General features: G+C 49.5%; 1 protein-coding gene across 1 annotated transcript in view; it reads left to right on the forward strand.

Moving 5' to 3' along the window:
* Positions 1-17,364, forward strand: part of SLC35F3 (solute carrier family 35 member F3) — a gene marked incomplete at both ends in the record, with an annotated part of 300,600 nt that overhangs the window by 197,222 nt on the left and 86,014 nt on the right.

Below are 17,364 nucleotides of genomic sequence, written 5' to 3' on the forward strand. Positions count from 1 at the left end.
TTCTATCAGAACAGCTGCCATCTCACGTAGAGCTAAGGAAAGGCTTGGCTTTGATGGGCGAACCACCATACCATATGTTTTCAGAAGATGACAAGGAAGATCTGGTAATGAATATGACCTGAAGAGTCACCCCAGATCTCCTTTCAGATAAATCCCTGTCATACTAAATTTAAGACAGGTGGATGTCCAATGATATCCTTCAGTTATTGGCTCACACTCATACCCTCCAAAGAGAAATGGAGGTAAGAGGTCAAATGCTCCATCCTCTGGCCTGGATATTACTTATACAAAGTTGTTTCCATTGATATTTCAGGGATCATGTCTCTCTCTTTGTTGAAAGAATTATTAGCACCTTTTTTTTTTTTGGTAATATGAGATTTAGGTGTTAAGTGGGGAACTTGGTGATTTTCTAGATATCCCTGAGTTAGATCATTATAGCCTAACTCCAGCATAGAGTTTTAAATTGTTGGAATTCTCAAAATACTAGTGTGTACTCATACACCAGTACACAGTTAACTTTCTAGAATAATTTTATGTATGTAAGTTTTAAAATATGCATCCGCATCACACCTACTCCCAAAAAAGATGTATGCTGAGGGGTATCAGTACTCATATGGAAATCAGCAGGGACTCCTGATTTAAAATGGAGTGGAGGGGGCTTCCCTGGTGGCGCTAGTGGTAGAGAGTCCGCCTGCCGATGCAGGGGACACGGGTTCGTGCCCCAGTCCAGGAGGATCCCACATGCCGCGGAGCGGCTGGGCCCGTGAGCCATGGCCGCTGAGCCTGCGCTTCCAGAGCCTGTGCTCCGCAATGGGAGAGGGCACAGCAGTGAGAGGCCCGCGTACCGCAAAAAAATAAAATAAAATAAAATGGAGTGGAGGAAGTTTGTTTTTTATTTCAGGAGGGAGAGTAAGTTTTTTTGTTTGTCTGGAGCACAAGGTGAGGGAGCACCCAAGGCTGATCAAGTTGAATATAGAACAAAAGAACAGCACTGAGTACTTAAAATTAAGGGGAGGAAATTGAGAATTGGTACCACCTCTTTGGTAAGCAGAAATCGACAGCCATGAAGAGGTGATGATCTCTCAGGTATCATAAGGTCCTGGGGTATCCTGCAGGGGGAAAAAAGGTTTAGGTAACAGTTAATGAGTGAAATTAATGACAGGGCTATTTAATATTGATAATATTTAATTACCTATTTGGCTTGTACATGACATTGTGATAAATAGAAAGTAGATACCTAAAAAACAATCAGACAGATATTTATTGGACAGTTGGGTTGTGACCTGTGCAGTAGAATGAGTGTGGACAGTTCAGACAAGTGTGAGCATGATGAACTTTTCCAAAACCACATTCAAATGAAAGGAAATGGATTATGGGTTACTTGTGTCTCCCACCTCGGTTGGAATAGTTACGTGGAATTTTTGCATTTTACATTTATAATGTAAGAGAATAGCAGAGCAGTGGTAAGTGAAGGCTTTTGATTCGTTCAGACTTGGATTTAAATCCCTGCTCAGCCTGTTGACCTGGGACATTTTAGTTAACCTCTCCTCGCCTCAGTTTCCCCATCTGTAAAACAAGGTAACAATGATTTTTACAGAGCTTTTGTGAGTAGAAGATGAAATGATCTATGTAAAACACTTAGCACAGTACTTGATACATAGTGCTCAAAAAATGGGCACTGTTATGATGTGATATTTATTTTAGTTACTGGGTATACAGTAAATGTTGATTGATGAACTTGATGAAATAACACATAAGAATATCATAGAAGAGGTTTGTTTTTTAGGTTTTTTTTTTTTTTTTTTTTTGCTTTAAGCTTATTTGTGCTTAATATTTACGAGGAAGGGAATGGCTTAGTGACTTACTGTAATTTCATCTCGGGATCTGGGGCAAGCTCCCTGTGAGAGGCGCACAGCGTGGAGGCTACCACTAGAGGGCTCTGAGGAGACCCTAAAAACCTTTCCTTGGCTATAATGATGAGGCAGCAACCCTGGGAAGCCCTGGCTTTTTGGAGACCCAGGAGCCATTCTATTCATCACGGCTGTTCAAGAGGGCAAGTAATAACAAGAACCCTACAAGAGCAGCTTGTAGGAACCACTTCTACCAGAGACCTGGGAGCATGCAGGTGGATGTCACCAGAGACAGCTGGTAGGTGCCAGGCTAGGGAAACCCTGTAGCTCTGAGGTCACTCTCTGCCTCTGCCATGCCACTGAGTTACCCTTATGGGTGCTGAGGATGCCGTCACAGAGTAGAACATCAACTCTGAGACAGGAAACCAGGTAGAGTGGGGGGGGGTCTGAAACTCTGGGTAAGGACTTAACAGTAACAACGAAACCCACCTTGAGTCACTACGGAGCCTTCAGATTCCCAGTGGAGACTGAGACCAAAACGGATAACTGATGGCTGCGCATGCGTGAACGAGATGCCCATAAAACCCTTGGAGTTTGGAGGCCACACAAGTCCTGTGCATCCTACCTGCAGAGATGATGGCAGGGTGTTTTTGCTGGTGCATTATCATGGGATAAACGCCCTGGGTACCAGGGAGTCACTCAGGGATCGCCCAGCTAGTGATGCAAGAGGTATGTCATTGCTTTTTATCAAGCATCATTGGTCAGTGGCTTACAGGTGGGTCTGAGTGGGAGCAGTGAGACCAGTGCCTGCAGAGGCAAAAGCTGCAGCGAAAACCTGGGATCTGGGCAGAAATGAAGCTTTCCCCGCTTCCCAGGGAGTTTGGCCTCTCCGGACTGGGGCAGGGGCAGGGGCAGAAATCTCAAGCTTTGGTTTTCTTGTGGCTGCCCTGCTTCTCTGGACTTGGCATCGTCTCCAAAAGAAAAAAGAGCTGTCCACCGGGGTCAGGCAGAAAATGTGCCCTAGACTCATTCAAAGAAGTTAATGCCAGCCGCGGGAAGCTTCGCTCTTTTCTGTCTTCCCGTGAACCAATAATTCAGGAATTTGCGCAGGGAGGAGGCAGCTCTCCGTCCGAAGTCGAACAACTCCCCGTTTAAACTTGTGAAGCGCTGAGGCTAAGTTTGCAGGGCCTCCCTCCCCTGCGCTGGTCACAGGAAAAGGCAGGGGCTGCCGGGGAGCTGCGGGCCGGCCCGCTGCCCGGAGGCTGCACCCGGGGCCGGGCTCCGAGGGAGGAAGCCGGGCTGCGGGGCTGGGCGGCCCGGGGCGGGGGGCGGAGCAGGTGAGCCCGCGGGGTGGGAGCGGGGAGCGCACTTGTACGTGACGTTGGAGTTTGCGGCAACCTCGGAGCGGGAGGCTGTGCGCGCGGGTGCGGAGTGGCTGCGCGGCCGGAGGCGATGCGCTCCGCGGGGCGGCCGCCGCAGTGAGCCCCGCGCGGACACGGCAGCCCGGGAAGGCAGGGCCGGGGCGGCCAGCCGCTCGCGCTCCTCCCCGGAGGAGGCCCCCGGGCCCGCGAGGCGCGCTCCAGCCGGCCCCAGCATGTAGGCGATCGGCGGCGGCGCTCCTGCAGGCGGACGGCTCATCATGAAGAAGCACTCGGCCCGGGTGGCCCCGCTCAGCGCCTGCAACAGTCCGGTCCTGACCCTCACCAAAGTGGAAGGTAACGGCCCGGGGCGGCGGGGCCTGGAACGGGAGCCCGGCACCTTGTTACCTGTGGCCCCCGGGCAGCGCCGCGCGCCTGCGGGGCTGGCGACTCGGCCGCCCGGCTGCCCCGAGATGCTGCGGGCTGCCCACCCGGCTGCCTCTTTCCCGGGCTCCTCGGCTCCTTCCAGGCCTGTCCTGAGTCCCCTGGGTCTGGAGCATCCCACCGCCGCCCCCCACGCCCCCAGGCTGACCAGAGGCGTTGCTCAGCTGCCGGAGGCGGGAGAGGGTTGGCTGCCGCAGGCTGAGACATTCCCCCCCACCCCGCCCCGCCTCGCCTCGCTCTGAGCCTTCCCCAGCCCACCAGCCCAGTGATGCCCCGCTCCGTGGCAGGGCCAGCAGGTGAGCGCAAAGCCACCAGCTGCCTGGAAACGTTTTCTTTCCCCCCAGTCGGGGAACTTGAGGCAGAGCCCAGGGGAAGGAAGAGACCCCCGGCCCCGGCGGCCCCGGAGAGCCGTGCCTTACTCAGACCCAGCGGGCATCCCGCAGGAGCACAGAGGACCTTGCTTTCCCATGGCAAGCGTGGGACGGGCATCAGAGAGAGCCAGCCTCAGTCCCGGACTCCTCCTTCCAGGAGGCAGAGGCGAAGTGGCTGTGTCTCCCGAGAGCTGGCCAGGTTGGCCAGGTGGGGGGCTGGGAAGGGACCGGCAGCAGGGAGAGAAAAGCAGACCCCTCAGTTCCAGGCCCTCACTTTTCCTGAACTAAGGAGCCCAGTCAAACAGGAGCCCGTGGGCTCTGAAAGTGAGCCGGCTTCTGCTATGTCCCTGGGACGGCATCCTGGAGCTGGGACCTCTGTGTGATGGTCTCCGAGGACCCTGTATCCCCTCGCGAGCTCATGTTTGTTACAATGAGACTGAGAACCAGTGAGAGGAAGACAGAAGCTAGCAGGGCAGTTGTGTGCTCTGCACTCGGCGGGTCCACAGAAGTCCGCCAGTAGCTGGCCTGGTACCGTTACCCCCCATCCTAGAGATGAGGACTCTGAGGGCCAGAAAGGTGGATGGACTTGTGCAAGACCTACAGCTAGTAGGTGGGGAAGCAGGAATGGAATCCCGGACTGTTGGATACATGCTTTTCAGAACATCACTTTGCACTAACCTTCAACTACTTACCTGTTTCTCATGTCCTACCTTTAGGAGGTTGATTTTTTTTCCTTCTAGTGGCTGTTTCCTCCCTTCCCCTATATCCCAGTCTTAGGAAACACTTGGTATCAGTGAGCTACACCTGAATTCAGTGCATGTGCTACCTCTGGGGTCTGGGTGAGGCATTGCATTTTCAAGCCTTCTCAGGGACCTTGCCTAGATACATGCTCAAGTTGGGATGGGGAAGGGTTGGATATTTGCTTCCCCTGGGGAAACTGGAAATGTCTGCTCGTTCATGGGGTCTTCATAGGAAGTTGCTCTGTCCGCAATGTTTTAAGTCAGCCAGGTCAGCTCTGCTCTTCAGCAGCGGGTACCTGCCCCGGGCAGCCCCCGGCCCACCTTGGGCAGGACAGGTCCCAGGAGCACTCGGAATCAGGCTGGGCATGTATGGCGGGCCTCCGAGCCTGGGCACTGTGACCTCATGTGCTGCAGGGGTCAGTGGGGTGACATGCCAAGCACAGGTGCTTTCCTCTCGCCAGGCCTGGGGCTTGCCTTCAGGGGGTGAAAATGGGGATATCCTCCCCCAAGTCCCTCAGGGCTACTGCCGGGTGAGCTTTGAGCCTCCTGTTCACGGGGACAATCATGGCAAACCATGAGCTTGGTTTTTTTTTTTTTATAAATTTATTTATTTATTTTTGGCTGCATTGGGTCTTCGTTGCTGCGCGCGGGCTTTCTCTAGTTGCGGCGAGCGGGAGCTACTCTTCGTTGCGGTGTGCGGGCTTCTCATTGTGGTGGCTTCTCGTGTTGCGGAGCACGGGCTCTAGGCACATGGCTTCAGTAGTTGTGGCACGTGGGCTCAGCAGTTGTGGCGCACAGGCTCTAGAGCACAGGCTCAGTAGTTGTGGTGCACGGGCTTAGCTGCTCCGCGGCATGTGGGATCTTGCCTGACCAGGGCTTGAACCCGTGTCCCCTGCATTGGCAGGCGGATTCTTAACCACTGTGCCAGCAGGGAAGTCCACGAGCTTGGTTTTTAAACCAACATTTGCATGTAAATGTCTGTGGATAGTGGAAAGTATATTAAACTAAGAATCGGACAGATCCGGGTATCAAGACTCCCCTTATGCAGTTTGATGTATATAAATCATAAACACTGAGCCTCGGTTTCCTCAGCTGTAGAAGAGAACTAACAACCTACCTCAGCAGAATTTGGGGAATGAATGCAGTGAGGAAGGTAGGTAGGTGACAATACCTAGCACATGGCCTAGCACACAGTAGGTGCTTAATAAATATCTGGCAATCCTCCAGTCACAGACTGTCTTGCACCTTCAGCAAACCTTCTTGCTGTTCTCAAAGACTGCGTGTGTGGGGTATCTAGAAGTGTCTAGAAGTATCTAGAAGCAGCGTTCCAGTGATACTAGAAAGTCTCCAATGGCCTTTTTGTATAGGATACCTATGTGTGTGTCAGCAAGAGTCTGCAGGGCAAGGCTGATTAAACCTGCCCTGGGTATGCCTAGACTTTCATATAGCTCTTTCTCTCTGCCTGCATTTTTCCCCTTGGTATTTGTGTTCAATTTGGCTTTGGGTCTATTTTTTGAAACCATTTGCATCTTGCGTGCTTGTTTTGGAAGTGTTGAATCATTTTGTTTTGCCTTGGATGCACAGGATAAGGTGGTCCCCATACTGTGGCTGTTTCTGTGTGGATGGCAGGCAGGCTTCAGGAACGGAACACAGCCAGCGAGGAATATTTATTACCTTGTGCGGTGTGTCTTCTAAGGGGAGGCAAGAAGGCACCAGCATGTGGTACATATAAAACCAAAATAGAAAATACAGCGCTTAGTGGAACTCAAACACAGGAAGGTGGACAAGATGACTTCATTTACCCAACAAATACCTCCTCCGACCCTGCTCTGTGTCCTTTGTCTACTTAGCTAAGCCCTGGAAATGCAAAGAGGAGAAACGCTAGCTTCATTCTCTTAAGGGAGTTTCAGTCTAGTGGGAAAGAGACATACAGATAAATAAATTATCCAGCGCAAGGTAGTAAGTTGTGCTTCAGAGCTGGGGACAGAGTATTACCGGGACACTGATAACTGGGTAATCTGAGGAGCAGGCTTGTGAGGTAGAGGCATTGCAATGGGAGTGAGAAAACTTGTCAGGCAAGGAGGGGAGAGGACGCTTTTTTGGGCAGAGGGAATGCCGTGTGCACAGGTCTGGCCAGAAAGCATGAGGAGTCTGCAGCTGAGCCTCAGGTAGGAGTCGAGGCTTGAAAAGGGACTTCCGGCCAGGGTGATGGCGTCTGTCCTGTCTGACGGCACATCTTGTTTTCATATTCCTTTCCTGGCATTCCCACTGGACTCAGACCCTGAATATTGATCCGTAACACATCTTTAGTAGAGTATTTACTTGGATCATCTATATTCACAACCAGCTAATTCATGTTCGGTAAAATTACATGCACTGGAATTAACGGTTGAGAACAAGACAGTAAATTCCCCCAAGAGGCCGGCCACATGTAGAACTGCGGAAGGAATGAGGACTTTGGAGTTAGATGGACTGGGTTTGGGGCCCGCCACTCCTGCTGAAGCAGGGAACTTTGGTTTAATGATTAGAGCTCTCTGAGGATCGGTTTTTTGGTATGGAAATGACAGTTACAATATATCCCTCTTGATAATGAGAGTAGGGAATTCCCTGGCTGTCTGGTGGTTAGAACTCTGCGGCTTCACTGCAGGGGGCGTGGGTTCGATCCCTGGTCGGGGAACTAGGATCCCACAAGCTGCGCGGCTCAGCCAAAAAAAAAGAAATTAAAAAAAAAATGATAAAGATTAAGATGCCATTGGCAGTCTCAGCAAGGGGGAGACAGGGGGCGTCCAACTGAGACAAGTTGAAGGTGAGGCTTTGGCAGTTCCTTCAAGGGCAGGTGTGGCGTGTAGGAGACACGGACCCGGGAGAAAGAGGTGGTGGCGGCCGAGTGACAGCTCAGGTGGGAGGTGGCCCCGTGGAGGTGAACTGGCTGGCCCAGAAGCCTGCTGGCCACAGACGCCAGGGAGCTAGGAGGCAGAACCCAGATCCTAGGGCATCGTGGAGACCCCAGGAAGAAAGCCAAGAAAGAGGAAGCGTGGTGGAGCATCAGGTATGGCCAAAGGATGTGGTTGTGTAGAAACAGTTTTAAGTGGGTGCTGGTCCCCCAGCCAGATGGCAAGGGGTGAGTGTTTGGGGAAGGAGAAGAAAAGCAGGTAAAGGTGTCCAGCAGGGAGAGAGGTGGGGGGAGTTATGCTCTCTTTAGGGGGCAGGGGAGGGACTTGGGGAGAGCAGGCGGTTCTGGAAACCAGAGGAAGTAGGCTGGTGCCGGGACAGGTCTGTGGTGGCCCCAGGAGAATGTGATTGACGCAGCCGGCGGCGGGGGATGGGGAGGCGGAGGGGGTTCCTGGGAGAGCAGAACGGACCAGAGAAGGGGTGGTTAGCCCAGCAAAGGAGAAGGGAAGAGATGAGGGCAAAGACACAGAGAAATGTGGGCTGCCGGGGAGGGAAGCCGAGGACCTGCGCTGGTGACTTGGATCTTCTTTGTCATGTATGAAGTGGCACTGTCTCCCAGAAGTGATGGATGGGAATTCAAGTGATGGATGGAAGGCTCGCAGAGGTGGGACAGTGTTCGCAGGAGCTGTACGGGAGAGGCAAGAAGAGAGGTAGTTCTTAAAAGCCTTTTAGGCGAGTGACCCGTTCTCACTGGTGAAGACACCGTGTCACTTGGGGGGAGCGTGTAGGGGAAGAGCCCCGCCTGGGGCAGGACACGTTTTGTGTCCTGCTCCGCCACTAGCTGATTCATATATTGGATGTGTCTCCTCACCTCCTGGAGCCCAGGCTTCTCTTTTCTGTAAAGAAAGGGGATTCGAGTAGATCTTCCATTGGCTCTTTCAGCAGGAACAGTCTATGAGTCTAGTAAGTAGCTTACTCATTACCAGAGCTTGGTTTATTTGATTAAACCCTTTACTAGCTCTAACCAGAGAGCAGAGCTCTGAGGGAATTAGACCCAGGACAAGTCGGAAATTCGGCGTGTGTGTGCACGCGTGTATGTGCATGTGTGTGCTTGTGCATGTGTGTAGGTGTGTGTATGTTTGTGCTTGTATGTATGTGCATGTGTCTATGTGTGTGCATGTGTGCATATGTGTGTGCATGTGTATGCTTGTGCACGTGTGTATGTATGTGTGTGCATGTGTCTATGTGTGTGCATGTGTGTATATGTGTGCCTGTGTGCTTGTGTGTGTGTATATGTGTGTGCATATGTGTGTGCATGTGTATGCTTGTGCATGTGTGTAGGTGTGTATGTATGTTTGTGCTTGTGTATGTATGTATGTGCATGTGTCTATGTGTGTGCATGTGTGTATATATGTGCCTGTGTGCTTGTGTGTGTATATATATGTGCGTGTGTGTATGTGTGTGCATGTGCATGTGTGCATATGCGTGTGCATGTGTGTGTGTGTTTCAGGGGTGGGATTTGGCATTGGAGCAGGAAGAGGAAAGACCAGCTAGGTGAGCACTTAGATTCTGTGAATCTTCAGCAGCAGGAAAGCACAGGGCTCCAGACAGCAGCCCCCCGATGATGGGGGTACAAAAGGCAGTCTAGAAAGACCCCAAAGAGGAGCATGCACCTTCTCAGCTTTGCCTGGGACTGACCCAGGCGTTTCCACAGCAAAGCCCCTCTGCCCGGGATGAGCTCAGCCCATCACCCTCAGCCCACACAGAGGGCCTGCCCTCGGGGAGGAGTGAAGCCGAGGAGGACACCTGTCATACCTTAAGGCCAAGTCCACTTGGATCCTTGACCACACAAGCTCAGTCCTGCCTTACAGATGTACGTTACACGACTCCACTGAGAACGGGATGTTTTAGAAGACAACGCTTTGCGCATCAAGATGAGTTGTGTAACCACCCAGGCCACCAGTTAAAATATCACACTTGTTCCCCTGCTCCCCTCCAGGGGGGAAGGCTCCACGCACCCCTCGCTGCCTGGGGGGCTGCGCTGCACGCAGTCTGCCCTCCTGAACCCCGCTCTCCCCGTGAGACATGGCAGCCAGACTCCCACCACACGGATGTGAGGGCATCCTCTGATAAATAGAAATGGCAGAGAAGAGGGGTGTGTGCTTGTGTCAGTGTTTGCATGCGGGTCACCAGCAGCGCTGGAATATCTCCTGATCTGTCCCTGGTGAGCGCCTGCTGTGTACAGAGGTGTCATGTGCCCAGGCGGGCAGTGGAAACGGTGAGACTTTGGGAGGCTGAACAGGCCACAACTGGCAGGCATGGGGATTAAAACTGATCCCCTCCAGCCCAGGTGTCTTCAGACCACGAGTCCAGACAGGCCCTTGCTCCCCTCCCAAGTGGCCTCTTCCCTCCCTCAAGGCGCAAAGGGCATTATTTCAAGCTTACCCATATCTAGTCACGTTCTCAGAAGTCACGTGCGCCTTGGGCTGTGAACATTCCAGAATTGTCTTAAATCCACTGCAAGAGGCACTGTGATTTGGACATTGGGAGTTATTCGGGGACCTCTAAGGATGTGAGGAGTGGGGCAGAAAGGCCGGTACAAGTGTCTGTTCACTAGAGTGGTGGTGATGGCAGGAGAGTGGACCAGATCTAGGCCTGATTCAGACTAGCTCTGCAGCCGGGTGGAACTTACGGGGAATCTCGGACAAACCTCCCATCATCCCACTCCACCCCCCAAAAAGCAGCCTTCATTCACTTCCCAATTCTGTATCTACACCAGGGAAAGAATTTGGGTTTTTAAAATCAACTTTGCAGCTGCCAGGTTTTCTTCTATCTCTACACACTGATCTCCAGGAATCACAACAAAGACTTAAGCAATTCAGAGAAGGCAGACAAATATAAGGTAGTACCTGATATTTCTAATCTAGTCATCTGCGGCAGTTCTTTCTTTCTTTTTTTTTAAATATATCTTTTATTTTAGAATAGTTTAGATTTACAGAAAAGTTGCGGAGACACTGCAGAGAGTTATTAAATACTTCACATCCAGTTTCTCCTATTATTAACATCTTCTCTTAGTATGGTACATTTGTCACAATTAATGAACCAATATTGACACATTATTATTAACTAAAGTTCATACTTTATTTGGGTTTCTTTAGTTTTTAACCTAATGTCCTTCTTCTGTTCTAGGATCCGATCTAGGATACCACATTCCATGTCTTTCTAGTCTTCTCTTGGCTATGATATGGCAATTATTTCTTCTCCTAAGAGGTTATCACAGTAAATAGTCATCCACAGCTCATCACCACACCCTGTTCAGCACAGTGACAGCTCTCGGTCCGTGCCTCACACCTTCACAAACACAGCGCAGTCCCTTCTGTAATACCCTCAGGTCAGTCTGCTCAGGTTGCCATGACAAAGTACCGCAGCTTGGATGACTTAACAGACATTTATTTTCTCACAGTTCTGCAGGCTGGAAGTCCAAGATCAAGGTGTGGGCAAATTTGGTTTCTGGTGGGGACTCTCTTCCTGGTTTGTAGATGGCCACCTCCTTGCTGTGCCCTCACATGCCTCCCCTCTGTGTGCACAAAGAGAAGACAGGAGAATATAAGTCCACCAACCCTGTCAGATCAGGGCCCCAGCCTTATGACCTCATTTAACCTTCATTATGTCCTTAGAGGCTCCATCTGCAAATACAGCCATACCAGAGGTTACAGTCTTAGCATATAAACTGAGGGAGGGCACAGACACTTATCTCATAACAGCCCTTATTCCGTGGTGGTGAGTCCCAGCCCAGAGTTCCATACATACTCAGGATGTTCCAAATTTAAAAACAGAGTCTGTCCTCTTGGAATCTTGAAGTCCCCCTTTAGTGACTGGCAGTTCTGACTGGGGTGTTCAGCACCATGGCCCTGATCAACTTCCAAAGGGAAGACTAAGGGTTTTCTGCATTCCTCTGGATGCTTTGGAGTCAGACAGATGCTTGGAACTGCATTCAGCCCCTCACTAGTCTGCGACCTTGGGAGAGTAACTGTCAGACCCTCAGCTGTCCCATCCACAAAGCAAGGATAGTCACACTCCAACATTAAGACAGGTTTTTAAAAAAAGGTATATAATCTCCTGGCAGAGAACATGGCATATATGCTGTGTGTTTAACTATCACTTGGGGGATTCCCTGGCCATCCAGTGGTTAATACTTGGCACTTTCACTGCTGTGGGCCCAGGTTCAATTCCCTAGTTGGGGAACTAAGATCCTGCAAGCCACGTGACACGGCCTAAAAAAATTAAAAAATAACTGTCACTTGTCTTTTACTTCCCTGTGCCCTCCTTCTTCTCCCTTACTCAGAGTCAAGTTTAATTATCTGTGGATTCTATCTTTTCCCAGGGACAAGTGCCAGTCAGGAGCATGGCTGAGGCCTCAGCATGTATGAATAGTGGGAACATTTTCTGACCCAAAGTCCAAGAATCCAAAAAGATGGTCTGGCAACTGCAGGTGGACATCATTGGTCAGGATATGTAAAATCAGGATTGCTTTGGGGACACCCAGGGCCCATGGTGGCCTGATACACATGACAGCCTTTTCTTCCCTTTCCTCCAAACCACTGCCTGAGAAAAAACAATCACCCATAAATTCACTGAGCAAGTATTTAATGAGTAGATGAGATAAACAAAACCCAAACTGCATTTTTGGGAGATGAATTTCACTTGCAAATGGCCATAAACAAAAGCTTTCTTCCAAGCTCCTGATTTTATAAAAGCTATTTAGTTGGGTGGCTGGGCCCTGAATGGGTATATGCATCAGTGATCAACAAATGGGAAAATTGTTCATCAAGCCCTCTTCCCCTGGGCAATCCAGAAAAATAAAAAGGTGGTGGCTGTATTCCCAGAGCAGCCGTCAACTGTGTTTGTTTGGATTGGATTTGGAGACACAGAACCATCTATGACGTGGACACTGTAAGCCCCTCCACTCAGACTGAGCAAGCTCGCCTAGGGAAGGGGGTGTCTGCCTTATGCCCCACAGTAGGTGTCAATAAATGTTTGTTGGCTGAGTGGCCTAAAAATTTAACTAGTCCACCCAAGGGAAACGAAAACATATCCACACAAAGACTTATATGTGAGTGTTCATGGCAGCATTATTCACAGTAGCCAAAAAACTGGAAACTATACCCCTGTCCATCAACTGATAACTGGATAAACAAAATATGGGACTTCCCTGGTGGCGCAGTGGTTAAGAATCCGCCTGCCAATGCAGGGGACACAGGTTCAAGCCCTGGTCAGGCAAGATCCCACATGCCGCGGAGCAACTAAGCCCGTGCACCACAACTATGGAGCCTGCGCTCTAGAGCCCATGAGCCACAACTACTGAGCCCTCGTGCCACAATTACTGAAGCCCGCACACCTAGAGCCCGTGCTCCACAACAAGAGATGCCACTGTGATGAGAACCCCTCGCACCGCAAGGAAGAGTAGCCCCCGCTCGCCGCAACTAGAGAAAACACGCACGCAGCAATGAAGACCCATCGCAGTCAAAAATAAATAAGTTAAAAAAAAATATGGAATATCCTTATAGACTACTACCCAGACGTAAAAAAAATGAACTCCTGGGCTTCCCGGGTGGCGCAGTGGTTGGGAGTCTGCCTGCCGATGCAGGGGACACAGGTTCATGCCCCGGTCCGGGAAGATCCCACATGCTGCAGAGCGGCTGGGCCCGTGAGCCATGGCTGCTGAGCCTGTGCGTCCGGAGCCTGTGCTCCGCAATGGGAGAGACCACAACAGTGAGAGGCCCGCGTACCGCAAAAAAAAAAAAAAAAAAAAAGCTTTGAAAAATTAACTGTATAGATCTTACTGATGGAGGTGTCATTGGGAGGTGTCCTCTCCTGCTCTCTACACGATTCTATCTATCTGCTTTCAGGAGGCTGGGACCAGGCCAGCCAGTGGATGGTCTTTGAGCCCATCGCTGGGTCCCTCATCCCTAAGACATGACTCTTGCACTTTCTAAGTGCAAAACTTCCTGGACACTTCTTCAGAGAGCGTCACCAAGGGTCTCCTTATTCTCAGGGGACCTCAGAAAAGAAACATTTGTGTTCTCTTGGAAGTTTGCAAGAGCCATTTTATGGGAACTTGAAGTTGAGAGTGAGTGATTTTTCCAATTGCTCTAGCTTTCTCATTGGAGAAATGGCTTTCACTAAATAAACTTAAAAAGCCCCCAGTTCATCATTTGCTCAGCAGAAAGCAATGGACAGCTCGTGAGACAGAGGACTTGCCTGGGTCCCAGAATGAGTTAGCAGCTAAACCAGACCTCCAGCTCACCCATTAGGACCTAGAGTTTCTTTCCACTGAGCAGACATTGCCTCTAGGTACTGCTTGACCGAAGAGTGCATATGTTTTATAAATTCCTGGTAGGAGAGAAGTATCAGGTGTGATTCTGCAGGTAGGACTAATATATGGTTTCAGTAAATTGCCTGGGTCTGAACAGAGCTCAGGATGGAAGTTCACGCACAGGTACGGCTATATCTTGGCACGCCGTGGAGTATACATTGTATACTGGAGAACACTCCCCTTACACACACATACACCCACACACACACCTTTCTCCAAAATGCTCAGTGGAAGCAGCTCTGGTAATAGAACTGTCCCCCAGCGCTTCCGAGTGAATTAAGTGGCGTAAACAAAGAGTTTAGAGGCAACAGTGACCGCATCTGTCAGCACAACCATTGGGCCAGAGAATATAATCTACTTTGCACTGAGCCCAGAACTCTTGGCTCAAGTGCAAGGTTAGGATGGAAAGTTCAAGATCATAAATAGAGGGGACGTTAGCGAGTGAGGGTGACATAAACAGTATTTCTAGTTGTGTGATAGGAGTCAGAGGAGCTGGGACAGGACACAGCGTGAGGCTCATTCAGTACTGATTTCTTTGAGGCGCTCTGTACTGCCTCTTTCAGGACTGATACAAGAGAGATACCAAGCACAGAGGAATCCCTCGACTTGTTAATTCAGGAGGGGAGAGAAAGTAAACCAAAGTTTCTTGCACGGGAAGATATGAGAGGCTTTTGAGAGTGGATATCCGCCCCCCCCCCCGGCCCCAGTGTAATTCCTTCTCTCTGAAATCTGAGCATCAGTTGGACAGCTTGTTGAAAATGACCTTGAGAATGGTAGGGTGGGATGCATTTGTTGCGTTTCAAATCGCAGAAAATAAACGCGTCTGCTAACCAAATTCATTATGTCATTCTATACCCATGCTTCAACTAATTTTATCTGTTTGTTAGGGACACTGGGGCATGTATAATGTCTATTTACTTCCTAGAGAATGTAAATTCCCAAATCTGAATGTGCTGAACTCCCTTCCACCAGCCTGGCGATTTCTCCTACTGCGTGTCTGACCGAAGCAAGATTGCGCATCACAGTGGGGCGAGGAAACGTTGGATTTCAGATCTCACCACCTTCCTCACCGCTCCTGGGACAGGCCAGGCGTGTTCCTGACCCTGAACTTTGCTTCTCTTGTTCCTCAGCCTTTCTATACTGCAAGGCCCGGGCCAAGCTTCCGCTTTCTCCGGCTCTTCCTTCTGTGATCACAGCCCACACTGGTTGCGCTGTCTTCAGAATTTGTGTGGCAGTCAAATCACTCCATTTGTCATTGTTCTGTAATTCTTTCATAGATCCGTTTTGTCACTCCCAGATAGACTGTAAGTTCCTGAAGAGCAGGATGTAATCATGTTTTATATTTATTTATTGACCTCCCAGAGTTCTTGGCACATGGCAGATGGAGACTTCATGGCAACTTCCTAGCGGATTGAAATGCTCCTAGGATGCGTCGTATTGTACAGAGCCCTGTGAGATTTATAAAGTCCATGCTCTTATGCATCAGGGTAAATGACTGCTGGCCGAAAATACAGTATGATCCCAGTTTTGCTGTGTGAGTGTGTGTGTGTGTGTGTGTGTGCATGTTGTGCAAAGATACAGAAGACTGGGGAAAATGCAGCAAAATGTCCAGCGATATCTCTGGGTACTAAGATTAGTATACAGTGCATTGCTTTTTATTTATTCTATGCAGTACTTTTCTAAAGATTCTATAAAGAATATGTTTAGTTTACATGAAGTAGGTCTAGTTTAAAAGAATTATTAGGGGGCTTCCCTGGTGGCGCAGTGGTTGAGAGTCTGCCTGCCGATGCAGGGGACACGGGTTCGTGCCCCGGTCCGGGAAGATCCCACATGCCGCGGAGCGGCTGGGCCCGTGAGCCATGGCCGCTAAGCCTGCGCGTCCGAAGCCTGTGCTCCGCAACGGGAGAGGCCACAGCAGTGAGAGGCCCGTGTACCGCAAAAAAAAAAAAAAAGAATTATTAGGAATGAGCGGGTATTGAAATTGATAAGTGATTATTACTATAAGAGACTCGGTGTGGTGAAACGGAAAGTTTGCAATGAATTAGGTTTGGATACCTCTGATGCTTTATGGGTCTATTCCAGTGTTTCCCAAAGTGTGTTCCAAGGGACCCCAGTCCTATCACAGGTGTTACATTTAGATAATATGGGAAACACACATTCTCTAGCTGCCTTTTGGCAATCTACCACATCCATTAGCCCTGAATACTCCTACAGCAAAGGAACCTGTCTGACTTACCTAGTGTTTCCCAAACTTTTCTGATTGTGGGATCCTTTTCTTCTTATCATAACTGTTAACTGCATTACACTTTGGGAAACATCGTTCTATTTTACTTTTAAATAATAGAGCGCAAAATGTCTTTATTTTGTTTGTGTATTATCAGTGTTCCCCTGGTCAAATAAGCCAGAGAGGTTACAAAGTTAGAGAATAACTTCTTTTATCCAAATCTGTAAAAGCATTTTAACAGTACCATCTTACATGATTTGGTGATTTTTCTCTTTCATTGTAACAGCAACATAGCATCAGTCTTCGCTTCATCCTTTAAGTTTTAAAACTTAAAACTTAATCTGCCATAATGCAAAACTAGATGAAAAAAAATTTTTTTCAACCTCCTCCAGACTCCCTTCTCAAATGACCAGTTAGTACCGTGAAACTGCATTGCCTTTCTAGGTGGACTTTTTTTTCATCTCCGTAATTATCTTTTCAGTAGGACTTTCTGATAGTTGATGCTGGTAGTCGAGGAATCTGCCAACCCTCAACACTGCTTGAAAATTATCCCAGTAGTGAAGGGTTGCAGAGGCTCACCCCAAATGTCAGAGAACCAGTGTATAAATTGAAACGGGCATGCTTCTGTCTGAAAATGAATTGTCGTAAGTTGTAGGGATTCATTGTGAGCAAAATCAAGACGTCCTGGTGGGAGGGCATCAAACAAAAGGGGAGGAATCTGCCTTGCTTTTGCCCCCTCTGCTTCTCCCTGCCCTGCAGCCCATGCCAGAAACAGACAACTTGTTGGAAGTTCAGAGGTGGTCAGCCATTTGGTTTTCCAAGGGCTTTCTGACTCAGGTATATACACACATGAAAAGAAAGAGGAAGAGGGAAATTAAATATTAATAAAGCAGGTAAAGAAGCACAGTACAGATGGGGTCAAGGATTTTGGGTCAGTAAAGACATTATCTCTCCTTGACCAGCCACGAAGGCTTAGGATGACCTTTGGCTAAAAGAGATACAACCAGGGAATTCCCTGGTGGTCTAGTGGTTGGGACTCAGTGCTTTCACTGCCAAAGGCCGGGTTTGATCCCTGGTCAGGGAACTAAGATCCCACAAGCTGCGAGGTG

Source organism: Mesoplodon bidens (assembly GCF_964165515.1).
Source record: "Mesoplodon bidens genome assembly, chromosome: 1".
NCBI lineage: Eukaryota > Metazoa > Chordata > Mammalia > Artiodactyla > Ziphiidae > Mesoplodon > Mesoplodon bidens.